The sequence below is a fragment of the Dermacentor andersoni genome, chromosome 5, assembly GCF_023375885.2.
Source record: "Dermacentor andersoni chromosome 5, qqDerAnde1_hic_scaffold, whole genome shotgun sequence".
Taxonomy (NCBI): Eukaryota; Metazoa; Arthropoda; class Arachnida; order Ixodida; family Ixodidae; genus Dermacentor; species Dermacentor andersoni.
The window spans coordinates 56,915,994-56,943,383 of NC_092818.1; the positions used below are offsets into that span (position 1 = coordinate 56,915,994).

At 43.3% G+C, this 27,390-nt stretch overlaps 1 long non-coding RNA gene across 1 annotated transcript; it reads right to left on the bottom strand.

Annotated features, from left to right (window-relative positions):
* Positions 1-5,818: 5,818 nt before the first annotated feature.
* Positions 5,819-26,850, bottom strand: LOC126519912 (uncharacterized). The gene is made up of 2 exons (XR_007596714.2): positions 26,548-26,850; positions 5,819-6,199 (listed from the first exon to the last, which is right to left on the bottom strand). It is a non-coding gene; the product is annotated as an uncharacterized lncRNA (long non-coding RNA).
* Positions 26,851-27,390: the final 540 nt, after the last annotated feature.

Genomic DNA, 27,390 nt, shown 5'->3' on the forward strand with positions numbered 1-27,390 from the left:
GTTTCAGAGACGTGTTGTACAAATGGAGCAGTATTCCAGGAACTTAAGTCCAGAAATAAAGGGCGTGTTGAGAGAAGACGGGGAGAATGTAAAGCATATTGTTTCCACAATAGGCAACACTGTTGATGAGCCCATAGCTGAAACTGATATTGAGTGGTGTCATCGGGTCCCGACTCGCAACCCTCAGAAAATGGACATAATTGTTCGATTCAAGTCCCGTGCAAAACGTGAAGCAATACTAAAGGACGCAAGGAAGGCTGGGAGAACTAACTCTGACGTTTGGCTAGATAACTCAGCATCGATATACGTAAACGAACAGCTCTGCCTGGTTCTAAAGAAGTTGCTTGGCTTCGCTGTGAAGCGAAACATGACATGGACATGGGCCACTGCAAGTCAGTTCGGACCTTCAATGGGAAAATTTTCGCCAGCCAGTCAGAGCCTTCTGATGATAATAGCATGCGAGAATGACCTTGAAAACATAATTTAAACAGTGTTTGCTGACTTTAATGGTGGCGAATTACCAAGAGTTTTTTTTTTCATTTAATCTCTATACCTTTTGCTCTAAGTCCTTAAACTGTGTGCTGCATTTTATTGTACGATCTGCCCAAGGGAAGCAAAGAGAGAGAGAGAGAAGGGAAGACAGAAAGGCAGGGAGGTTAACTAGACTGAGTCCAGTTTGCTACCCTACACGTGGGGAGGGGAATGGGGAGTGAAAGAGGGAGAGAGAGAACTTAGGTATAGGATGTCTACAGTCTGGCACTCAAGTCTGTTTCCCTCAGGTAGCGAAAAAGCGCTCGAACTGCTTTCTGGGCCAATGAACTTTGAGGCCAGGAAGCAAAAAACTATTACATGCTTCCTAGGTGAATTCTCTTTTAAAGTTGACATAGTTATGACAAAAGAGACATGGTACAACGAAGGTTGCGATACTTTGTGTCTTGAAGACTAGAAAAATTTCTCTATGAACCGAACATATCGGCGTGGAGGGTGCGTCCTACCAGTATACTCGATAATAACCGATGACTACGAATTTTTATGCGTAAGAACAACTTTGAGCAAGCTACTGTGGTGTATCGCATGCCAAACAGCAATTTATTTTGTTTATGAATTATTTTGAAGCATTTTTGGAACACGTTCGCTCGAATATTATTACATTACTTTGTGGGGGTGACTTCCACTTATTGTACGTGACCTTACTACGCGGCTAGTTTCTACTCGTCTGCTCTAGGCTTGCTAATTACAAACTGCGAAACTAGGATTTGTGACGCTTGTAGCTTAGCATGGGCAATTAGCGACCATTGTGCAATTTTTAATTGTTATGACGCTCTGGGGAAAACTAGAAATATCTAATATCTAATTATCTAATATCTCTTCGCTAGATTGGCCTTGCGTATATGAAAAAGAAGTGTGAATGACGAATATTTGAAATTTCTGGAGACATCGACAACCATTTAAATACCGCAGTTCCCACCCAGCAAAATAAGAAAACCGTAGGTAACATCATCACACAAAAGGGAAACAAATTGCAAAAATAAGCTTTTTCACACTTTCTTAAAGACAAAATGTCCTACTGCACTGAAGATGTTTAAAGAAGTTTGAAATAAGTTCAATTCAGAACTGCAGCGAGGTAAGGTAGCCTATTAAGTAAAGACTTCTCTTCAGCATGGATTGCACTAAATAAATCTTTAGAGCATGAAAGAAAAAACGCATCTCTACAACAAAGAACGTTCGCAAAACAGAGTGCATATTGATGATGCTCTTGCAGAATTTTTAAGTAAACATTTCATTGGCAATAACACTCCTGCTACAAACCCCCTTTCGGCGATAACTTGGCCAATATCTACGCCGAAAGTATACTCATTCATCCCACAGACGAAGTTGAAATTTACAGGACTTTCATGTCTCTAAAGCACACGAGCGCACAAGAGATCGGCAACCTCCAAATTAGGTCAATCAAAACAATAGTTGAATACATAGTGCCCGTTTTTGCGTACATATATAATTTTTCGATACAATTAAGGTAATTTCCAGATGCAATGACAAGATCAAGAGTGTCTGTTGTATATAAAGGTGGAGACAAAAACGTGCCTGAAGTTACAGACCGATGTCGATCATACCTATCTTTGCTAAAGTCTTTGAAAAAATCTTGCATTATTGACTCAAAAACATTTTTCAGGGGATACAGCTTTTTTCAGAATTACAATAAGGTTTTAGTACGGGACGATCAACGGAATCAGCATAATTACAATTAGAAGAACACGTACGAACGGACATTGAAAATAAACTAATAACTCTAGCCTTATTCATAGAATTTAGCAAGGCGTTTGATTCACTTGACCTTAAAATTTTAACACGTAAGTTACCGATCTGTGGAATACTTGGTAAACCTTTATCATTAATTAGATCTTATCTTTTCGACAGAAGCCAGTATGTATATATCGGCATGCACAAATCATCTTTACTAACAATAACGACAGGCCTACCCCAAGGAAGCGTATTGGAAGAGCGTCTGTTTAATGTTTACGTCAATAGAATATTTAACATAGATTCCACAGTAAAGTTCATTATATATGCAGATGATTGCAGTGTGCTTCCTTCTGGTTCTCACGCCACCAAACTGGCAGATGATGGTGATGATATACTTAACAAGGTTGTCAGACGGTCTTCATCAAACTTGCTTTAAATTAATCCTTCACAAGCCAAAGGTATGTTTTTTCGAGCAAGGAACAAGGCTGTGAGCTTAGAGCACGTCATTTGATTTGGAAATGATGACATTGAAATAGTTGAGGAGCACACTTTACTCTCTGTGACACTATCTTCGAATCTTACATGGGATTCACACATATTAAGCCTAAGTATATATCTTGCGTCCCTCAATGCTGCGATGTCACGTTCTCATGCGCTTCCTTTAAAAATGAAATATAAAATATAATAGAGACTGTTTGCATGTCAAAATAATTATTGTAGATTGGTCTGGCTAACAAATCAAAACGAACATAAAAAAGTTCAAATATTGCAAGAAAAGAATACAACAGATTGAAAACCTTGAATATTGTGAATCTAGTGTCAGTGCTTTTCATAATTTCAGCAGAATTCGCGTAAAAGCCATGCATCTGGCCTCTTTTTATCAATGAAATAAAATATTTAGGAAGTTCTTAGAAACAGCCGCGAGCTTATGTGTACACAGGCCTGTATTAAATACACGCAGTACACCACGGGCATGTGGTTTCTCTAAAGTTATCGCACAGATTACAAACTACAAATGCTACTACACAATCTTTCTTTACTTCTGAACAAATACAAAGAAAGGAAATACATGTCGACATCTCAACTGCGAGCATTTTCGTTAAAGTGCTGTAATAAATATTTGTTGTATCTAATGATATATAATCCTCCTATTTCTTTTTCTTGCGTATTGATGACGCACTCTATTTATTTCCATTCTATATTATTTTTATTTGTTGGCTTTGTTTATAAGGCAATGGGACTAAATTTCCACTTCATGTATTGTTGTTAAGGACCTTGTTTATGCCGGTTCGCTGTATCTGCCTTGTAAGGGCTACTAGGGCCCCTGTCAAGCTGTCTACACAGCTTTTAGCCCAGCTAGCCATCCACTGCTCTCTCATGAATACGATCAATTCATTAACTGGCAGATTTATTTCAAAAATGTTCACGATAGTTGAAAAAAAATTTCTTTCAATACATTTTCTATCAGCACATCGTATATTTCTGTAGACAAATGGTCTGTTATCTATATTTCCAATTATGTTTAAAGTGCATATGTTCCAGGCGTGAATAAACTAGAAAATAACTCGCGCGTGCCACGGGGTGCCCAATGCTTAGCAAATTTATTGGTTGCACAGGCTAATAAATTAAATTAGCAATAGTTCATTTTGTCCGATCTTGAGGGTCGCGATTTCTTATTTTGATGCAACCAAACAAGGAAAATGAAATATGCAGTGTTCAACGTGTAGCTGCAGTATGCAACAAACTGCAACAATCTTTGTAACGTGGTTCATATGCTCTGTACGCTGAGGTAGGCATATTATGTTCGAGCCTATATTTTTTCGAGTTTGTTACAGTCTGCTTCTCTTCGATAGATCTTGTCGGTTATAGGACTAGCCTCGTTTTTCCTTTTCAGATTTCAAATCTAGTTTGTTTGATTGGCTCCCTAGGTGCAACGATTTCTCAAAATAAGATCACACTTATATATATATATATATATATATATATATATATATATATATATATATATATATATATAAGAATCATACCAAAACTGATGTGACATATAATTCAGGGGGCTGCCTACATAAAATGGACGTTTTTTTTGCTAAGTTTCTGCTCACGTAGCAAGCACTGATATAGCAAGGAGTTTACCTGTGAAGCACAATAATTAGTATGTGATAATAACCTTCGTACATGTACGGTCGATAATTTACAATCGAATTTTGCTATTATCAATTTTTCTATAACCTTCGATATTGCCGCACCCGGTCGACTAAGCACTAATCTGGCATGTCTTATCTTTATTCCGTGAAACTTTCATGACTTGAAAATCTATTTGCCTTCCGTAAACAGTGCGACGTTATTTATTAATACATTTCTAATCTGAATCACGTGACCAGCTCTAAACTCATCAGGTGTTCCCCAAGGGAGCGTTCTGGGCCCATTTTCATTCTTGATTTTCATAAACAGTTTGCGTTCCAGAATTTTATCAAATATTCAGTTATATGCAGGCGGCTGTGTGTTATGCCGTAAGATGCGATCGCACACTGACACTTTCAACTTTAACAAGCATTTTACTGGATCTGTTATTGGTGTTTGTCATAATAAATGTCGCTAAGCACAGAAAAATTCAAGTTATTATCTCTAATCACAAAAACAATACTTCTTCATATAGGTACACTCTCAACAACCTTCTTTCCACCACCTCCTTGTAGAAGTATCTACGTGTCTATGTGGCGGCGTTGCCAAATAGTAACCTCATATCAGTCTAGAGCAAAAGTGCCACGTTGATCGGCTATATAAAACGTAATCTTCACGGCCCTCTTAATCGTAAATAGTTGAGATTTGAGCGCGCTCAACTTGAATATACCAACCCCGTATGATCACATAACCTGGATTATCTAATCTCCAACTTTGAAGGAGTTCAGAGCCGTTTCGTGCGATTAATCATCACAGAATACATCACACAATCTAGCGTCACTAACATCAAGAAAGCGTTACCACGTCCATTTTAGAAACGTCCAGAATTATCGCAATGCTCTCGTTCTGTCCACAAAATAATTAATAGCAATCATGCGTCTTTCTCACCCCTCTCTATCCCATATCTCACGTCAGGAAGTTTGCACAAGAACCGTAGTTTTCAACGCCTATTTCGTAGAACACGTTTAATTCATCCGACCTGTTTTAAACGATTGCAGATTAGATATCTTTCCAATGGCATAGCAAACGTTGTTAATCGTGTGACTTTAGTAAATTAAGTAAGCGGGCTTTTCGCCTTATATTAATGTATCGTTTGAGTAATATGCGCATGAGAATGAGTAGGTTTTGCTTGATACATGTGCTCGTGTGTGGCACGTAACTGCAACAATTGCATGTGCTGAATAACAAAGCTCTTGATCTTCTGCAGCCTTAACGATGTGCAAATAACAATTATTACTTCTACTCGTAACTACTGCGTAATATATAATCTCATACTGCTGTATAATAAGTAACAATTTGATTTCCACTCAATTTCAACGTGCTTACCCTTTCCTAACCTGCCTAATGCAGTGCTACAAGTCGGAGCCTCTGAGAACCTTAAATAAACAAACGCTTCTGCAAAATAAAAACATTTTTATTACCTACCAATCATATACAATAGAAATTTCATATGTAAACCAAATACAGAACTATGCCGTACGTGCTGCACACTCCGGCCAAAGCGGGAATATTTGCATGCGTGTGACGTACAGAGACTGATATGTGGAGTGGCCGAGCAATTGCGAGTAACTATTTATTGAAGATCCGTAGTTGTTTTTCGGTCGATAATTCAAATAACCATCGCTAAGCGGCAGAGGTCACAGTAATATTGATGGCGCCTATCCATTACTTTTACCAGTATCGCCACCTATAGCATTTCTTCGTCCCCGTGCACCTCTCGCATGTGCATCACCTCCTCCTCCATTAGCGCCTCTTGGCGCGTTTCCTTGGCCTCCTGCGTGCAGTAGATTCAATTTGGCGACCATTGTTCAGGAAACTTTCAGCAAGGAAAGTACATTGAACATTGTGGCACTACGTGTGGTGCTTCACGTGCTCAATAAAAAAAGGCGTTGCCACGTTCGCTCGAATTTATAAACATGTTGTATCCGCAAATGTTTTCCAGATTTAAATACCCATTGAGTTTTACATATATAGATTCAGGACATGAGAAGCTTACAAGCAATGACACCAATAACAGCATAGGGCAAATTATCTGCACTTCCTACTTGAAATAAATAAATAAATAAATAAATAAATAAATAAATAAATAAATAAATGGAAACTAAAGTGAACGAAAAAAGAACTCGCGGCAAGTGGGATATGCACCCGCGTTTGAGCATTCGCGTGTGATGCACTTACCGATTGAGATAAATTGGCGCCGTTGTCTCATCCACTTTCTGAGACATTTATGTCTATGTATAAGAGCTAAACCTCGGAGTGTTAGCCAGCGCTACCACTCACGGCAATGGCAGTAAATGTGGAACATTCTATCTAGCGCAGGCGTCGCCTAGTACGTGAATATTTTGGGTGAAGGAAACAGCTAAATAAACCAACACATGCTACCTGAAGGCATGAAAGCTGCGGGATGCGAGACCCTTCATATGTGATGAATGAGAAGAAAGCAAACAGAGGGGCACCATTTCTAGTAGTCGGAACATGAGAAGCTAAAATCTATGACACCAATACCAGCCCAGAGGAAAGTATCTGCTGTTCCTAATGGAAACAAAGAAGTGGGAAACAAATAGAAATGAAAGAGGATGAAAAAACAAATGGCCTTACATGTCGGATACGAACCCACGTCCTTTAATACACGGCATGACAGCTATATCCGTCATTGACTTCATGACATGTAATTCCTGTTACGCAGCCGTACATGTCATGCCACCCCGCCAAACTTTTCTCACATATTATCAAGATGAAGAAACCACAACGATGGCATGAAGACGTAGGTCGCCAGACAGACAGACAGACAGACAGACAGACAGACAGACAGACAGACGGACGGACGGACGGACGGACGGACGGACGGACGGACGGACGGACGGACGGACGGACGGACGGACAGACAGACAGACAGACAGACAGACAGACAGACAGACAGACAGACAGACAGACAGACGGACAGACGGACAGACAGACAGACAGACAGACAGACAGACAGACAGACGGACGGACGGACGGACGGACGGACAGACCGACAGACCGACAGACAGACAGACAGACAGACAGACAGACAGACAGACGGACAGACAGACAGACAGACAGACAGACAGACAGACAGACAGACAGACAGACAGACAGACAGACAGACAGACAGACAGACAGACAGACAGACAGACAGACAGACAGACAGACAGACGGACGGACGGACGGACGGACGGACGGACGGACGGACGGACGGACGGACGGACGGACGGACGGACGGACGGACGGACAGACAGACAGACAGACAGACAGACAGACAGACAGACAGACCGACAGACAGACAGACAGACAGACAGACAGACAGACAGACAGACAGACAGACAGACCGACAGACGGACGGACGGACGGACGGACGGACGGGCGGACGGACGGACGGACGGACGGACGGACGGACAGACGGACAGACGGACGGACGGACGGACGGACGGGCGGACGGACGGACAGACAGACAGACAGACAGACAGACAGATAAATTAAAATCGTCAGAAGTTCGCAAGCGATCCGTCCGAATAAAATGTGGCCTAACTCGAAGAACTACAACATATTCTCATACAGCCGTATAAAACATTAAATGCAAAATAAAGAACACTCTACTACAGCCAACCGAAATTCTTTTGTAGTACGAAGGAAAATAATGCACGCTGCCGTGCTGACGCAGACGCCTTGACGTGTGGTCTAACTTTATACGTGATCGCGGGGCCCGTGGGAACTTTGAGGGATGATAGCCTCCAGAGAGTGTAAGAGTCAGAAACGACAATGAAGGGTCAGCCACAGATAAGGGGGGAATTTCAGGACGGCCAAAATAAGGGTGAATCACTCTTTTCTGTGACGCAATATTTTAGGTCGGCGGCTACAATGAAGCTGCTGGTAAACGGAATATTCCAGTCGTGCCCGCATTGGGCTAATCCAGAACGACGCCGATGCCCTGGCCACATTAATCAGTACAGACTTTCATGGGAGCAAAATTTCCAAAGTGGGCCAACATTGGTGGGGAAGTTAACACTGGGTCATTCCATGCCAAATCAACCAGTGTTTTTGCGAACGCCACAGGTATACGTAAAAACATTTGCGCATGTTCATGTTCAAAACTCATTCTCCCGTTTAAATTTCTTGCCAAAGTTTTTCTGCATTTTGGGGAAAATTCATTGTTCTTCTTGAGCTAAATCAGAAAGCATCAATCAATATTTCATTTTAAAGGAACATTCTATGTTCTAGTCGTTCAAATGGTGTGTAAGGTAAGGCAATGAAGTGATGCGACAGCCAAAATAATTATTTCAAATAATTGACCAGTTCAAGTGCTCTTGGCGCTGGTAAATGCAGGCAAATTTGGAAAGTTTGAATTTTTTTCTCGGAAAACAGGGAAGTCCAGATAACGCAAAAATATATAAAGAATGGTAGCCCCTTAACCCTTTACTGCAAAATTTTTTGCTTCCTTAAAATATTATTCATGGAGCTGTAGGTAAGCATAACAGTACCTGTACTCCCACGGAAACTTAATTTAGCGAATGTATGTGGTTTCAATTTGCAGAAAAAGGGTATGTTGCATATTTGCAACAATTTGCAAATAATGAAGAAGTTGAAAGTAAAAGATAGATTTAGTGCGATTCACACTCAGATGCTTATTTGCACGAGACAATCATTGGTGCACCTATGATTTAGTGTGGAACAAAGAGAAGCACTTGGACATGCTTGTGCAGCAAAGGTGGTTCCCACACTTCGTGCAATACGTCATGCAGATTCCCGTGCAGCCAGAAAACAATGCAGTGTTGTCGGGTTATTGTCAAAATGTAGAACATCGAAGCACAGACGTAAAGCTGTGCCCGTGACGACGTGACACGGCAACGTGCGGAGGCACAGCGTACTTTTAAAAAGAAGAAAGGAAATTCGACCAGAGAACATCTTCTCCACATATTGAATCGAAACGGGCTTACACTCATGGCTGTCGTGACTAATTGAATGGTCACTGCCTTCACCATCAGGAGGAATTGCTGGGCCATACCAGCGTTTCGTAGCCATTGCACTTTTCCGAAGAAAATAAACCATGTACACGTTGTTGCATTTGTGCAACATAGCAACGTTGTGTCGCCAGGAACAAACTATTCCGAAATGACAATGTTTTTTTTTGAACCTACAGAGTTAGAAGGATGTGGAGCATAGCGTAAGAATTCTTTTTGCGCTGTGTCCTATGGAGAAATACATTTAAAATTTGTAAAGCTTACCTATATCACTGCTCGCGGGCGCGCGCAGCCACCGCCACATTTGTTTTGGTAGAAGTAGCGAAGGATTAGCACAGATTGCAGCAAAAGGTGGCGCGTTTTACAGACCAAGGTTGCGGATATGCAACAACGTGTACAGGCAGCTCCAAACTGACTTTGCTTCGGTTTTTAACGCCGTTCATCAGAATGTTGCGTAAATGCAACAAGGTGCAGTAGAGGGTTAAACATTGCACAGACGAAAAATATGTGAATCTTTGAAGGTTCAGCATATCTGCTTAAAAAACTGTAAAGTTCACACTTCTTTAAAAAAGCTTCGCGTCCAAGGACAAAAATTTGCCAGACGGTCGGCCTAAAAATGTATCTGATAAAGCATTAGATAGCTTTACATGTCTGCTAAGCATGTGAGAAGTTACCAAAGATATCATTTATTAAACGCGAAATTTAATTTTCCTATATGGTCGCACGTGGATCACGCAGACAGCATATGTATATGAGACCTTGCATTCTAGCAAGGATGGATTATTAATAAAATCAGGACGACAAAGTATGAAAAACGAAACTGTGACTGCCCTTTGTCTTTAATTATGGCGAAGACAAGCGATGTCAAGCGCCGCAGACTAGGCTCGTATTTTTTTTTTTCGTTCCATGAATGCGAAAAGTGGACGTCCACCACGTCTTACCGCATCATACTGAACAGGGCACATGTGAATATTATAGCCGTGAATGTTAAGGTTGTCGAACAAACAGAGGTGCGCTACCCCAGAAGGCTTTGTTCACGCTCGTGTAGGTGTTAAGCTCAAGTTATGAGGTTGCTTACCACTTGAATTGTCTTATGACAGTATTTTGGCTTCCAGAGTGTATGGCGCGAATTGCACTGCATGCCGCAATGCAGGTTGGTATGTCCCACTTCATAGGCGCCGACTACGGGAGGGCTACAGGACTCGAGCCACCTCCGGAGTTTTTGGGAAGGGGAAGAGCGACCCCCCCCCCCCCTCCGGTGATGCCGAAGCCTACCTTTCCTCCCCCCTTTAAGTGTCATTACCAGAGTTCTCTTACCTAAACAATTGGAGCTTTCTTTGAGTTACCTCTACTTTCTTCACTCAAAATTTTATTGCAGATATAGACTTACTGCTTCGTCCTTCGCGCGCACGTGAACAGCGTTTAATTTATATTTTCACTTTATTTCTGCAAATGCTGACAATAGGAATACAAGCGCATTAAAACACCAGCGGCGCCTACCTCATCTACGGCGTGTGAAATTCGCGTGAATGATACGTGTCCCAGTATTGCTTCTCTTTCCAGTAGACAATGGTAATGACTGATGAAAAAAAAAGACTTCTAATACTTTACAGCATTTATTAGGGACGGAAGCATTGCCATTTGCATGCGCTATAACAGTATGTATAATTCACTCAGTAACCAAAATGAGGCCAAGCTTGAGTCACTCGAAATCTGAATCAAAGTGAACCATGCGCAGCAGCGCCAATACTTACAGTTAAAAAATGACTCACAGTTAAAAAAAATAACAGGCTTCACCTTCGCTGGAAAGGCGAAGCAGTATTGGTAATAGCCACGTATAAGACAAAAACACGAAGGAAGATTGCAGCACCGATACAGGCCAGCCTCGCGGTGGTGCGAGGGGATTCAGGCTGTGAAATTCAACGGCCTCCTACAATGAGGTCTTGTAAAATACACTTATAAGGTCTTCACTTCACTGAACAATTCTTCGAGGTCATACGAAGGTCACTTCATGTGCAACTAGTGTATATATATATATAGATAAAAGAAAATTCAGGATGACAGAGGCTAAACATACCGTGGTGTGTGTAGCCACAAACAAGCTATGGCCCAAGAAATCGCTCTTTTATATTTCCACTTATTTTAATAATTTACAGATTATCCTTGCCCATCCACGCCCTGTAACCGGGAAACGCTCTTGAAAGCTTGGGCGCCATCCACGAATTTGTAAACTTACTCTTTTACTGTCAGCCGAGCCGGTTCTTGCTCTCCGTTCACCTACACGTATTATTCATTGCATAAGCATTGTTTTAGAATTTATTTTATTTTAGTATAAGCGTTGTGTTCATATTCTTTATTTACTTTTTAATGTTCTATTTTCATTTTTGTTCTTCTTATTATTATTTTACTTTATCAGTGCACTGCTCTGGTCGACAATGCCCAGTCACGCACACAAGCCACACGGCTTATGTAGACTGAATATGTGTATGACTAGCACTTTAATGTTGAATAAAAAGTGTATTACATTGTATTCTATTCTATTCGATGGCAGAACTTAAGGACTCGCAGAGGAAAGCTGCATATGAAATTCTTTTATAGCATATTTCATTCGTCGCAATAGATCTGTGAAAACTCGCAACGTCGAGAGAAGGAATCAATCAGGGAAAATGAGACATCAATTCCATCGGAGCAATTACTACAAAGGAAACCCATACGGGTTCCTCGGAAGAAAAGCCTCGTAGATGTCCCGGACAAGGACGAATTTTTCTTCAACTTCTTCTTATTATTATTTTACTTTATCAGTGCACTGCTCTGGTCGACAATGCCCAGTCACGCACACAAGCCACACGGCTTATGTAGACTGAATATGTGTATGACTAGCACTTTAATGTTGAATAAAAAGTGTATTACGTTGTATTCTATTCTATTCGATGGCAGAACTTAAGGACTCGCAGAGGAAAGCTGCATATGAAATTCTTTTATAGCATATTTCATTCGTCGCAATAGATCTGTGAAAACCCGCAACGTCGAGAGAAGGAATCAATCAGGGAAAATGAGACATCCATTCCATCGGAGCAATTACTACAAAGGAAACCCATACGGGTTCCTCGGAAGAAAAGCCTCGTAGATGTCCCGGACAAGGACGAATTTTTCTTCAACTGCGAGGCTTTTCTTTCGCGGAACCCGTATGGACTTCCTTTGTAGCAATTGCTACGTTTGGATGGGCGTCTCACTTTCCCTAATTCATATATTATTCCCATGCTGGCATTATTCGAGAGAAATACATGAGAGCAAATATATATGTTCTGAGCAACGTCTACACTCTCGGCGATTCCGCGCCACGACGACAAAGAAATCGCAGCTAGGATGATGATGTGTACGTATATGTTGATATGTGCAGGTGAGGAAGATGAGGTGCGAAAATTGTGCCCACACTAATTCCAACCTCTAGACGGTAAGCCGCCAGCCCGGGAGCAGAAGTGTGCTACAAAACACGCCATAGATAAAGTTAAAAACGATACGCCTGCAGAATCTCTTTCCTAAGGACGAAATAAAGAGACGAAATGTGGTAACAGGTGAAGTTCGTTCAAGAATCTAGTGCAGTCCAATAAAACGACTGTGAAATGTGTCATAGTAACCGGGGGACACGTAGAGGTGTCCGCTGTGATACTTCATTGCCAGGTCAGAAAACTACACTGCGGTGAGTGCAGTCGTAGCGGTGCTTGCAAGTAAATATAGAGATTGTGTTAATGCGGATGAGGTAGCGGCAGTACGTGAAGCGGGAAATGAATTGTTCGCATAAAAGAACTGCGGAGGAGACAGGAGCACGAAGAAAGACGCATCAAGGAAGAAAGTTGGTGAGCGACGGTAGACAAGGAAGAATGGGAAAGAGCTGGTGCTACATTGAGGTGCAGTATTGCAGGCAAAAGTCGCAGCAGTAGGATTGCATGCCAGTTTGATTGCATCCCGGCCTGATGTACATTGAGATCATGTTGGGGAGTGTACGGTGGAAACACTCGGTCAAGCCATTGATCTGTGGATGGAAGTTGGAAGTTATCTTATGAGCAGTGCTAGTAGTTCGAAGAACTTAGGAAAGAATAGAAGACAGAAAGACCTAGCCAAGGTAGCTGAGGAGAACGCGTGGTGTTCCACTGTGTAAAAAGATGTTTCACAGGAAAAAGTCCGCAACATTAGAAGCTGTACCAGAATTTAAAGAAGCAGTCTGAGCGTAGTGAGTGAGATGGTCAACAGCTGTCACGATAGAGCGATTACCATTGGCGGTCAGACGAAAACGCCCGTACAGGTCTCTTATGACGACCTCATAGGGAGAAGCAGGAGAAGGGAGGGGCTGCAGGGGCCCTGCGGGAGCAGATGTCAGGCCTTTGTGGTGTTTACAAGGCACACAAGAGGAGACGTAGTTGGCCACGGCAGAGGAGAGCCCAGGCCAGGACAAACTTCTCTGGATCCAGTCGTAGCTTTTGTGACAGCCAAGATGGCCTTCCGTTGGATCCTGTCGAAAGTGCTGTGACGTCCAAGATGACCTGCCGTTGGATGGTCATGAAAAGCTTGTATAACGTCACTTTGCAGGCAACGGGGAATGACCAGAACCCATTTGTGGCCATCAGGGTGAGAAATGTAGCGGCATAGGGCCGCATTGTGCAACTTGAATTGGTCAACTTGTCGACGCACAGACGGGAATTTAGGGGTGAAAAGGATCCGTTGACGCTGGCAAGAACAACCCGATAGTATGGGTCCTTATGCCGTTACGCAATAAGGACGTGATGGCAGTCAGTGCCTAGCCATTCCGGCTTTGCTATTCCTAAAGGGGATGAAGATGGCTCGCGTTAGGGGCTTTTTGGGGGAGGTTTGGGTGGACGACACGAGATCGGAAGTGGAAAGCGGGAGCGAGTGTTGGCGTCTTGGTGGATCTTTCGTGACCTGTGCATTATGTCGAAGTCGTACTCCCGTAAGCGAATGACCGAGCGCCCAAGACAATGATATTTTCTTGAGCGAGGAGAGCCAGCACAACGCGTGATTGGGTGTAACAATCGTGAAGTGACGGCTGAGTAAATACGACCGTAATTTCAGCACAGACCAAATAAAGAAAGACATTTCTCTTCCGTAATGGTATAATTTTTCTCTGCTGTGCACATCCAATGCCTCGCATGGGCGATGTCTCACTCACAAGGGGAATAGGGACGTTGCAATATAACAATGCCTATGGTATTTCCGCTAGCGTTAATGTGGACAATGGTAGGTGCAGCCGTGTCAAAATGGCATTGCACCCGCTCGGACGTGAGGGCTTGCTTAAGAACCTGAAAAGATGTTTCGCAGTCCTCTGTCCTAAGGAAAGGCACGGCACCTCTAAGAAGTTGGTGGAGTGGAGATAGTAGTGTTGCGAATTTGCATATAAATCGGTGGAAGTAGGAGGCGATACCGATAAAACCACCCAAGTCTTTTTGACTTTCTCGTCAGGGAAAGTTGGGGACTGCGGCAATCTTCTCCGGGACCGGCCGAATCACTTCTTTACGAAGTGTTCCACAACCTTTGTGGTGTTGCTTTCAAAGTTGCATTTTTTTGTGCAGCTGCAGTCCAGCCTTGGCAAGGCAGGTAAAACTTCGCCAAGCCGCCCTAGATGTGAAAATCTTGAAGACAACTATATTGCGAATATAGCACAGGCCACTCACTCCCTTATATTTGAGACCACGTACGACACTGTATATCATACGTTCAGACGTGGTAGGCGCGTTGCAGAGTCTGAAAGGCATCACGTTCAATTCGTAAAGTCCCTCCGGGGAGGGAACTGCTATTTTCTCCTTGCAAGGCTCGTGCATTGATATTTGCGAGTAGCCAGATCGAAGATCAATACTGGAGAAGCGTTTAACACCCTGCAGCGAGTCCAACGCATCATCAATTCATTGCAGGGAATAAAGGTCTTTGCGAGTGATTTGGTTGAGGACGTGGTAGTCGACACAAAAACGTATTGAGCCGTCGTTTTTCTGTAGAACCACTGGAAAAGACCAGTAGGCTGAGGAACGGCATATTATGCTCCGTTCTGGCACGCCACACAGAGTTTTTTTTTTTAATAACTTCGCCGTATGCGACACTCTACATGGGCGGCAGTGAACGATGCGGGAGCCATCGGTCTGAATGCGATATTTACTGCAGGCAGTTTACTGAAGACGGGTGTCGAACAAGACACTGTGTTTTGTCAGCATGAAATGTTTTGAGCTCCCTTTGCCGGCGACTTTCAAGTTGCGTTAGGCCAAAAGCCACAGCCGTTAACGTGCCACTGAAAGAACATCCGAGCAAGTTACAAGAACAAAACGAGATCGCACCGCCTTTGTGCAGGACCGCACTACATACGGTAGTTACTGCAACACAAGTTACAATAAATATTGCTTCCAAGTTCTTCCTAATGCTTTTCCACAATATCACTCAAGGTGTAACTTCTAGTGTGCTGAAGTTTCATTTGTCACTTCCAATAGCGGCGATCAAAAGCCAGATACAAGACACCATACACTTGAATTCTAGGAAATGGAATTTGCTACGGATCTACTGCGCTCGCCGAGCTGCTGTGTGGCGTGGCGCCGACGCGTTTGAAAGCACTTCTTTGCCTTCATGGATGAAGGAAAAATGGAGAAAGTATTGCCTGACGCCGCCACGTTTGGTAAGCAAACGCTCTGTGAAGCCAGCCTTGTGGTCAACGGCAGCCTCACGCTTGACCTCTTGCGTCGAGATCACGGAGCAAGAATCGAGGTTTGCTGAGACGTTCGGTCGGGCCTCTTTCAGGCGCTTTTCTTCTAACTGGGCAGTGCGCTGGGTTTCCCAGGTGTCTTTCGTCTGCTGCAGTGCCTCTTTCAGCCGCTTTTCTTTTTCTTGTAGCGGAGCAGCGTCCATATGAACCAGTGCACAGTATGGCGTGGTGCGGTGTTGTATGGTGGGGTGTGCCATTGCGAACATGCACTACACCTCTTTTAAAATGGTGGCTAGTATCCAACGAATCTGCTTTGGCTGTTGGCATTTCATGCTTACATCTACTTTCGATTGCTGGAGCTATTTCAACAAATCGATCAATTCGTTCAACGAATAAAACAATTTTCAGCTAATTCAGAAGATCTCAAGTCTGAGTAGGTGAAACATCTGGCCTGATGGAACTTGTCAGAAGATAGAAAGAAGAGTCGAGAGGAGGCAAAGTGGACTGAATTGGTTCAACAGTCAGAGGAAAGAGGACAACGGGTTGAGTATCAATGACGCATGTGATAGCTGATCCACTCGACAACAACTGATGGTCGGCAGTAGTATTTAGTTCTGTAACCGTTGCGTACCCATCAGTGAAACTAAGAATGCTAGGAGCGATGACAATTCCTCTAGATGAAATGCTGCCGTAAGGGTGAATGAACACGTCACCGTGTACAATCTCGGCGGAAGAAACAGCGATAATTTGCTCTCTATCTGGCCAAAGCACATAATCTGTGGCTGTCACGAAACGTCTATGCGCAACATCTGTAGAATGGCATTGCTGACTCGGGTCGGTTAGGGAAAGGAGGCGCTCGCTACAACCATAAACATGAGCGTGGACAAGAAGCCCCTACCAAAACTAAGTTTGTGAGTACACTCATGTAACACTGCAAATACTATGTGATGACGGATGCCATCGACAAGGACACGTATTGTACATTGCACGATCGGGTGAGTTATGACAGTGTACGTATGCTCCAGGAAAAGACCGCCGAAGTATGGCGTGGTCACTTTTCGTAAATGGGAGCATAAATTAGCACGAGTGATAGAAATGGCGGCACAAATGTCACTAAAAGCTTCGACATTAGCACTTTCCACAAAGACTAATAATATCTTCGATGGTCGTTTAGGAGGAATTATAGGCAGTCCGGTAGATTCAGATTGCCTTCCTAAAAAATTGGAGGACGCTTAAGCTTCCCCTTCAAGAGTGGAATGCGATAGCGTTCCCGTCGACTCGCCAATGGGTGTAAGACCTTGCGCTACGGCGCAGCAATCACTTATGAGGCGCTCCGCATCGGACTTTGCACCCACCAATCACGCGGTGATCACCGAGCAACGCAGCGTTCGGCGCGGCAACGAAACGTGCGCCTGAGCAAGCGGAACGAACCAAAGAACTCGGTGTCTCGGAGGGAGAAACGATCTACGCGAGCCAAAAGTCGTGATCGGCACGGAAAGCCGGGCCGCGACGCGCCATGAAGGCCGACGTGATCATGGGGCTGACGCCTCGATAAGACCGTCCTCTATCTCGCTTGGGAGCACCACGCAGACGAATGACTCCTCGAAAGCAGCTCGGCACTCATCGCAGGGGACGCTTTCCCAGCAGATGCGCTACAGCGCAGCGATCACGTCAGAGGCGTCCTGCATCGGACGCTGCACCTAGAATCGCGCTGTGAGCGGAAAGAGGAGCCACGTCGCCAAAATACGAGGGTTCGAGTGTAGAGTGAAGTCGGAAGGCGAGAGCGGGAAAACTTAGTAAACGCAAGGGTAGTGGGGCATCCTCGCACCGGTCCCCGCACGGCCCGAAGGGGAGAAGCGGGCGAGTGGCGCGCACGTGTTGGGGCAGCACCACACATTGCGAGGAGGGGGTCTTCTGTGTTTGCCGCAAGATGGCTCTGCGTGTGCGCAGAGCGCAGAAGAAATGTAGCGGAAACGTACTTCGCTACTCGTGTAACTGCGACTTCTGTAAGTTACATGCTCAAAATTACCGATATACACCGCAGTATACGTTTCTACGGCACGTTTCTAAGGCAACGCCGCATTCACTAGAAGGGCTTTTGTACTTTTTTGAAGCATCGAACTCCTGGCTATGTGGTAGCGTCTCCGTCTCACACTCCGGAGACCCTGGTTTGATTCCCACCCAGCCCATCTTGCAAGTTGTTTTTTATTCATGAAGTGCCTCCCCGGATTTATCGCTTATGGCGACGCCGACTTTTCTGCGACATGAACTCCTTAACACTGTCGCGTTAAAACAGCAGCGTGAAATTTTCCGAGCAGAGTTCAGGGGCCTTTGAAGGGGGCCGATGTGTGGACACTGAGTGTGGGCGTGGAGAAGGTCAGCGGCGCAGAGATGTATGGTACGTTGGATGCGTATCGGTGGGTATGAGGGACACGGTGAGCGCTGCGAAGTAGGGGTGTATGTCAGTCGTTAGTAGGCAATAGGTAGACGGGCAACGGAACATTCTTAAGGAGCGTAACCAAGGCTGTCGTCCTGTTGCCACCACCGCGGAACCGGAAAATCTGCTTTCGGTAGCCGCAGTAACAACAAAATGGACGGGTAGGATACCAAGCAGAGTAGGAAGGTTGAGCACGAACTTGCGCCGATACTGAAGCCACAGGTATGTATGCAGGTGGTGTGGTCTCAGGCGTGGTCGTATACGTGGGGATATTGCGGCCATGGCAGCATATGTTGTTACTGCTGGAGCGCTGGTAGCGTCATACCGCATAAGTAGACGCCGGCCTTTTTGCTCATGCCGACCGCTGAATGGGAGCTGATCGTGTTCATCACACATGATGGTACGAATCAAAGTGCGCAGGTCCGTAGTCTCAATGAGGCAACCGTCATACTTATACGTTGGAGCACGAAGGGATTGCAGTTACTTAAGGTGCTGGAACTTGGTGATGTTATGTGCCACGGTGGTAGGGTCCTGTGTAGCCTGGGCGTAGAAGCAAATAGCGTGGATTTAGTTGATATGACGGATGCGCTCACTTTCCAACATTGTGGACTTTACACGGCTTCACCGGGAAAGGAAATCTTCAATGTAAGCTTGTAAAATTGAACTCGCTAGTTAAACTATTTTTTTTATTTCAATGCGAATAGCAGGAATACCACAAACAGCACGATACTCCTGCGTTAAAGTAGTCCTGTTAAGGAAATCAATTGCATGGTTATATATATATATATATATATATATATATATATATATATATATATATATGGGTGGTGTTCGGAGAGCTGCAAAACTTATTATATATATATTTATATATATATATATATATATATATATATATTTGAACATAGTGTTTTCGTACTGAAGATATATACAATCTGTCAAATTTCAGTGCGCGCCTAAGGGAAGGGAACAAGTATATATATATATATATATATATATATATATATATATATATATGGGTGGTGTTCGGAGAGCTGGCCCCCCTGCCCCCTAGTGAAAATGAAAACTTTCCGCCTATGTCGTACTTTATTGCAGGGCACCATGCCTTTATCCTCTCCCGGTGCTTTGCGTCGAAGATACCAGCGTTCTTTTGGGATTTCTTGGTTACTTAAGTACAAATACTTCCGTTTGTACAATGCATAAAACGTACCCTTTAACTCTTAAGGAGTCCCTTACGAATTCAACATATCGTGATACTTCATCTGCAATAACTGCATACTTTACCTGGCACACACTAAGGACAAGCCACCTTGCGTTCTAGCACGCATCTCTTGGCAATAAAACGCAGAGCATCACGCCGTTTCTCTGTCATTTGCGTCACAGAGGAAGCCTACTTTGTCGCCTGCATCCCATGCCGGCAAATAAGGGCAGATGTCAGAGAAAACCCGGTGCTGGCACAAGAATAACAAAAAAAGTTTTCTCGTATAAAAAGTGAACAGAACGTTTCAGCACACAAAGCAAAAGGAAGAAGACCAAATACCCACAAATAGAAGCACAAATATAGGTTACATTAGCAGCGCAAAATGAATAAGACAAAACGTAATGAGAAAGCACCCCGGAATAAACCTTGAAGAATTGGCAATAGAATTGCAGATCAATCTGGTGCAAAACGATCAATCTGCATAAATTCGTCAGACAAAGAAATCTGGAAATTGTGGCGTTACGAGAAGCTCACAGCAAGGAGTTGCAAATCCAACGCAACGAAAGCTAGGCAGCCCCAGAACGCAGAGCCATACTGGCACAAAATCACTACTGTCACAGAGCTCAGTTTCTCTTACGAGGAGTACACCCTCCTTGTAGTGTTAATTAAGAAGAAATTTGAACCTAGTGTTTTCGTACTGAAGATATATATAATCTGTCAAATTTCAGTGCGCGCCTAAGGGAAGTGAACAAAACAACGAAAGGCCACACGCTCTTTTTATTTGGCGACTTCAGTGCTCCACACGCAGCTTGAGGCTATCATCGAACAAGCAAGAAAGGCGCCATCCTACATGACACGTGCATAACAGCGTAATTTAGCCCTTTGGAATGTTCCCCACCAGAAAAAAACAAATGGCTGAAAAGGTCAGTGAAATTCAGTCTTTAGGTGAATTTCTGTCCAACCAATACGATACCGTGATTTCCACCCTGGAAGCTAGCCAAGCGGAGCTAACTGTCAAGCTGCCGTTTGTTCGTGCAGCTTTTACCTGCTGCCCCCTCCATCTTTCTTGATGGGAAAGAAACATTATTATTGATATTATTATTATTATTATTATTATTATTATTATTATTATTATTATTATTATTATTATTATTATTAACTCATCTACACTTTCGAGTGGCATCGTCGTCTTCAGCTTTTGTCCTTCAGGTGGAGTTGCTGGTGAAAGCGAGTTCAGAAGTGAATTAGCCAGAACCGTGTAGTAGGGTGTGTAATTTTGAAGTGCTTGTGATGTACCCATCAGGCCTAACGAAAATTTGACGTCTTTCAAGGGTGAGTTGGCCAAGAATTTAAGGCTATCCGACTTTCAACCTAATAGAATCACTAATATACATCGCCTGCCGTCCAGTCGGACGGATTCCATTTCTCCCGCAGTGGTCCAGACTTGCGATGTAGCTACAAAAGGCAAATTGATTTGCGCAAGGACGGTGCTCTCGAGCTTTGTTCAGGCAGGGTTATCTACACAACTTTATTTCAATGAATATCTGAAGCGCCACAAAAAAGATCTGTTCAGAGTGGTTCGTCTGAAGGGGAAAGAAAATGGTTTGAAGTTCGTTTGAACAAAGAGTGGCAAGATTTTCACCAAAAAATAGTAGAGAGCATGTCGGAAATTGATAGACCAGCTAAGCTGGAACACATGGGCTCAATGACTTGCAATCTTCATTTAGAGGCTTAGAATTTTTTTAGTATTTAGAAAGGCGATGCTTTTCACACCACACAAATTAACACTCGCAGCCTTCGAAAACATCGGGTCAAATGTTGTGAAATCACGGCATATACTGGCTCCGAATGTGACGAATTTGTATCCACAAATTTAATGCACAGAATACTTCCTGAGGCAATGCACATGACCAGGTTACGGCTCGTTTTCCTATACGCGTCAAGAGAAACTGTTTGCAAGAATTGCAGTACTTTTTAGAGATACCTTGACCATTAGACAGCTAAATTTCACGTTTCACCAGGCAGAAGTAAATGCCCTCCGACTAAACACGCCTGCCTTGTCGTTGGTTCTGTTTGCTATTCGTCGACCGCCTTGTATCAACGGACGATTTTTTATACCGAAGCTCCATCACGCATTCTCCACTCAGTCAGTTGGAGATTTCGTTTGCTTGACAGGTGATAGCAATATAGACATTTTACGTCCTGTAGTTAGTTTAATTGGGCATTATGGTGGTACGTTGTTGAAATGGGGCCACAGGCTGCTGTTCAAAAAGCGACGCGTCAAGAATGCTTACCTGGCCGGCTTACTGCATCCTGCGCTGACCACATATATTTTCATGCTCAAACATTAATCTTAAGATCTCCTGTCGTGGCAACACGAGTTTCCGATAATTACTTTGCTGCACGCTGATCAGGCAATCTATGAGTGGAACGCCTTTTTTTTATGCACCACCAAGATGTATCTAGGGCAGGTTTGCTGATGTAATAAACTGGCTTGAAAAGGTGATCACACGCACCGTACTCATCAAGCAGCGTAACAAGGAAAACAAATGGATGAAGTCAGTAGTTCTGGCTGCCGTAAAAGAAAGTGGCCTCCTTCGGGCGCTAACTAAACGTGATGCGGCTTCCGATGCGATGCGATGCGGCAAATGCGATGATTCGTCGTGCTAAGGAAATTCATTTACTGGATGCATTAAAATCCGCTTGGGCAGACACTAGAAAAACATGTTCTTCGATAAATAACCTTAGAAACGCTAGTAAACACGGTAAGCGCAGCTGCTAGTTTAATTGTTTTGGTGCTGATGACCATACTCTTGCTAATAATTTTTATACTTCATTACCTCTAGTGTCAGGTAATGCATCACCGTTTCCACCATCGTGTACTTTGCATAACAATACATTAGAGCCTGCGCATGCACTGCTGCTAGCCAAAGAGGAACTTGGGTTATTTATGTTGAGCTTAGAGCGTAGCAAATCACCAGGTATTGATGGTATTTGTGTAAATGCCCTGCACTATCTTTCGTGCCTGCGAAGATATTTCGTAGTCGCATCATAGTGATCTGATTTCCAGTTGTGCAATCACTCTAAATAGAAAAACTTGTGTATTTATTCCACTTTTAAAGGACGAACACGTAATAGAAAAGTAAACAGTCGTCCAGTGTTTGTGTCACCCTGCTAAGTTCAAGCATTATAAAAACATCCATTCCTGACAACGACTACTTTCCTGGATAAACACGGAAGTTTATCCCCTTTCCAGTATCGTGTCATTCCAGAAAATGTACATAAGCGTTTCTTGAAGAACTCTCAGGCGTGGTAAACTTCTTTGGAACACAATCAGATTGTACGCCCCATCCTTATCGACGTCGATAAGGCATTCGACAGCGTGAGCTAATATCGTTTTCATAACGAAGATTCCCATGTTAGGTTCTCGTGCTACATTTTTGATGCGCCTAAAAAAATTTTTGCATCACAGCCGCCAGAATGTTTTACATGGGCAGGCTAGGGGATATTTCTTTTTAATGAAACCCTGCGTCCCGCAAAGCTCTATACCCAGTCCACTGTTACATAATATTTATGTGAACGACCTTGCCGGTGTGGTTTCTGTGGAATTCTGTGGCTACGCAGATGATTCTGTAGGTATAGCTCAGTCAACCAGCTATATGCATGCTATTACTCTCATACAAGCAGCTACGATGAATGGACTATTTCTCTCATAACTTAACCAATATTAATACGTCTAAGACACAATAATTATTCTCGCGTAATCCTCTCAAAACACTACGCATCGATTATTCGTTTGTGCGATTCAATTCTCCTTATTCTCGTATTGTAGGTATTTTAAGTATTCTAAGTATTCGCCTTATCTATATAAACCTTTTCGTTATGTGACTTCTGAAAGATACCTCGATTATTAATTCGAAAGTTATCTCCCCTGGAACTATCACTTAGACTATGTATGTAAAAGACTTCGTTTGGTGTCATGTGTGTTGTATAGTAAGAGATATTATATGCCCCTCGCTGTTCGAAATGCTGCCGTACACGTTTTGGGTTATAGTGTATTCAGGGACGGCATAAGAGTGTATAGTCATTGTGTATTTAATCGGAAAAGTAGGATGAGCTATATTCTTCATTTTCTCTTAAAAAACATAAGCTATGATTTATACCCTAACGTCAAAAGTGACCTTTATAAACCTTAGTTATGCCGGACTTTAATCAACTATTAATGCAAATGTTTCGCCAATGCGCTTTTGAGAAAGTAGAATTTTTTTCAAATTCTGAAGTTTTACGTGCCAAAACAACGTTTTGATTATGAAGCACGCTGCAGTGAGATACTCCTGAAACTTGGACCACCTGGAGTTCTTTAACGAGCAGCTAAATCTATGTACAGGATTGTTTTGGAATTCCCCCCCCCCCCCCCCCCCATCGAAATGCGGCCCCCGTTGCCCGGATTCGATCCCGCGACCTCGTGCTTAGCAGCCCAACGCGAGAAAGTAGCTTCACGGTCAAGTATGTTCCCGCACGTTGTCCGTGGCCTAAGGATCCTTACGTCGTACCCAGGCGTTGTATCAGGTATGACAAAGGAATACAAGACTACTGTGTGCCTGCGTATTTTAATAAAAATATGAACGTGTCTCCCATGTTCAAAGTAAATACAAATTAAATAAAGCACTCAGGCGAATTTACAATTGTTAGCCTCACAAGAGAGAGAGAGAAGACAGACAAAGGCAGGGTGATTAACCAGAGGTAGTTCCGGTTGGCTACCGTGCACGGGAGGACGGGTTAAAGTGGATAAAAAGAGAAAGAGAGTGGGAGAGGAGATAGAGGGAAAGCGAGACGAGCACTAACAAAGCGCGTAGACTATAGAGCGGTAGGTGGCGGCAATCTTAAAGTCTATCGTTAAGCCCCGTAGACCGCAGGAACCTTAATAACGCGAGTAAGGCCTTCAACAGGGAAGTTCTTTCAGAGCACTGACCTAAAGCTTTCAGTTCTGATAGTGGACGATTGCCCAACTGGTCCAGCACTCTGCACATCACTTTTCTGTGGACACTATATCGCGAGCAGACACAGATAATGTGTGTGAGCGTCTCTTCGCTGTTGCATGTGTGGCACGTGAGGCTGTTGGCCATTCCAATAAGGAAAGCATATGAGTTTGTAAAGACAACGCCTAGCCACACATGCTATAGCATGGTCTGTTCCCATCGTGGTAACCCAGGAGGGAGGTGCATCCGTATGTCCGGAGACAACGAACGCAAACGACATATGGTGAAAAAGTTCGAGTCACACGGGGCAAAGTAAAATCACGGGACATCTATCGCAGCCCAGCTGCAGCGTTTGTTCACTAAAGCGGAATAAAGACTAGTTGACCACTCACAAAATTGCTCATTTTTTTTAATGCTTTACGTTGTTTAGAGAAATTTTCTTTCTTATCTCCTCTATGGAATATTAAAATGTGAAACGTGTGTCAGTTACAGTAATTGTTGGTTCTGCTGCCTGCGAGGCACTGCAACGACCGTTATGTCGCTTTGACCAGCCTGATTTACACATTGATTTTACGAACTTTATGGAATCAGGCATTATTATTAATATTAATATATGCATCGCGGAAATGGCTAATGAAACAAAAGAGCATCACGTCATCACATGCGCACTGATTAGGGTCTTTTTAAAGTAGGGAAGTGCACTGGACGTGCAGTGATGTTCAGTTTCGCCACACAAAACGCATTCTGCCAAAATCGAAACAATGAAAACGTACAATTCCTAAGGGCGAGATGGTTTTATTAAACCACTGGTTTTCATTCTACAGAATCAGGACTATGCGTGCATTCATTGCTTATCCTGCAGCAACATCTTTTCGAACGCCGACGACCCAAGTCCATCTTTTTTTTTTCCTTTTTGCTCGAGGCTCCTAAAGGTGTTGGTCTATCTTATATCAAAGCCAAAGCGAATGTTCAACATTTTCTGATAGTAAGTGTCTCAACGAATATAGGTTAAATACCGCAATTCCTTTCGAACTGCAAAATATTTTCATGCCTAATATTTCTGTCATGGCATATATGACGTTGGGAGAATCGTCTAATGCGCCGTGTCTACTAGGACCAAAGCGTATGAAACCAACCGCGAGTGCTCAAGTGCCCGCTTCCCCCTACAACTCCGGGAGAACACCTTAGCGAGTCTCTGAATGAGGTCAAGAAGTATCACTTCATATGGTGCTCGTTGTCACAAGTCTTATATCACCATGCCAACTTTCTCAAAAAAATTCGTCAAGCCCTTAAGAAACGATAACTTAAGCTTTTGCGCAGGATCATTATCATTCCTAATACCTAATTTCTTGCTATTCGCCTCGACCTGCCAGCCCGCCTTCGCAGCGGCTTTTGAGTGAAAACACTCGCACGCCTTTGAACGACTCATATAATTACCTTAAGTTTAAGATACTACTACTGTAGTTACGTCGCATCCACAGTTAGATGTAGGCGAAGGTTTTAAACTATTCTCATCAAGGCATAGCGAAGAAACTTGGTTTTAATATTCGAGTATTGACCCAGTTACACAATGAAGTATGTGTGCAAGTAGCCTGCGCAATACCAAGCCTACAAAAATTTGATGGCTTTAACACAGTCTTGCAAATTGCTACGAGAGCATTGAAAATGATTACTTCTAGCCACCAGAAGAATAAAATATTTTGCTCCCAAGAGCTGGCAAAATTTTGCTATTCTTTGTTTTCTTTACTAAGGTTTTGTAGCTTCCGTCAGTTACGGAAGGTTCGCGGAGTATATAGGTGAGCATTCTCGTAGGGAATGAAATCGTTTCTTACCCATATTACGTCTTCTTTGTTGTAGGTGGCGTGGCGGAGAAGGCGACCGATTTCCACCACCGCGTTGTCGGTCCGCCGCATTACTCCGTTGTATCTTGGAAAGAAGCCGGCAAACTATTGCCAAGAGCAGCAAAATCTTGATGCTGGAAGGCATTGCCATGGCTAAGAGGCTCAAATGTATAAAAGCATATGAGTGCACTGACGGTTAGAGACCAACAAACGAGGACACAATGTTCGCTCTTACGTTTCACTTTTTTTTTTCATTCTCTTTTGCAACGTATTTTTTTCTGAGCCTTCGCGCATGAAAACAAAGCCCAGTTATTTGCTTTTATTATATGGATCACGGTGTATGTGCCAAGGAAATTTTCTCTGACGAACGCGATGTTGCTCCATAGTCATATTTTTGCAGCTGCAGGACAAAATTCACGAAAATATAGTTGTTGCCATGATAAAGAATAGTGGAAACGGCGACAGGCAAAGTTTCGCCAGGCAGCAGAGCTTTGTTGTGGGATTATTCATCACTGGCTGGTTGGCACCTTTGTGTGCGGACACGTATAGGCACTGTTAACCATAGTTTTCAGTCTGACCTATTTACTGCTGCTTTTGCATTCACTTTTTAAGCAGAACTCAAGGCTCAGCGGCATTTCGTCCACACTCTTCTCTAAAAAGCCGTTGATTCTCAGTTGCAACGTCGAAACCACGGCTATATTATTCACCTGGAGTTGCGAAAGTTTTCTACAAATATCTTGGCACGCAGCAGCTGATCTTCAATTCTAGTCTCTCTTTGGTGACTTGTAGGGATCCTGTAATAGAAGATCGCGGCTTTAACACGCACTGTCTTAC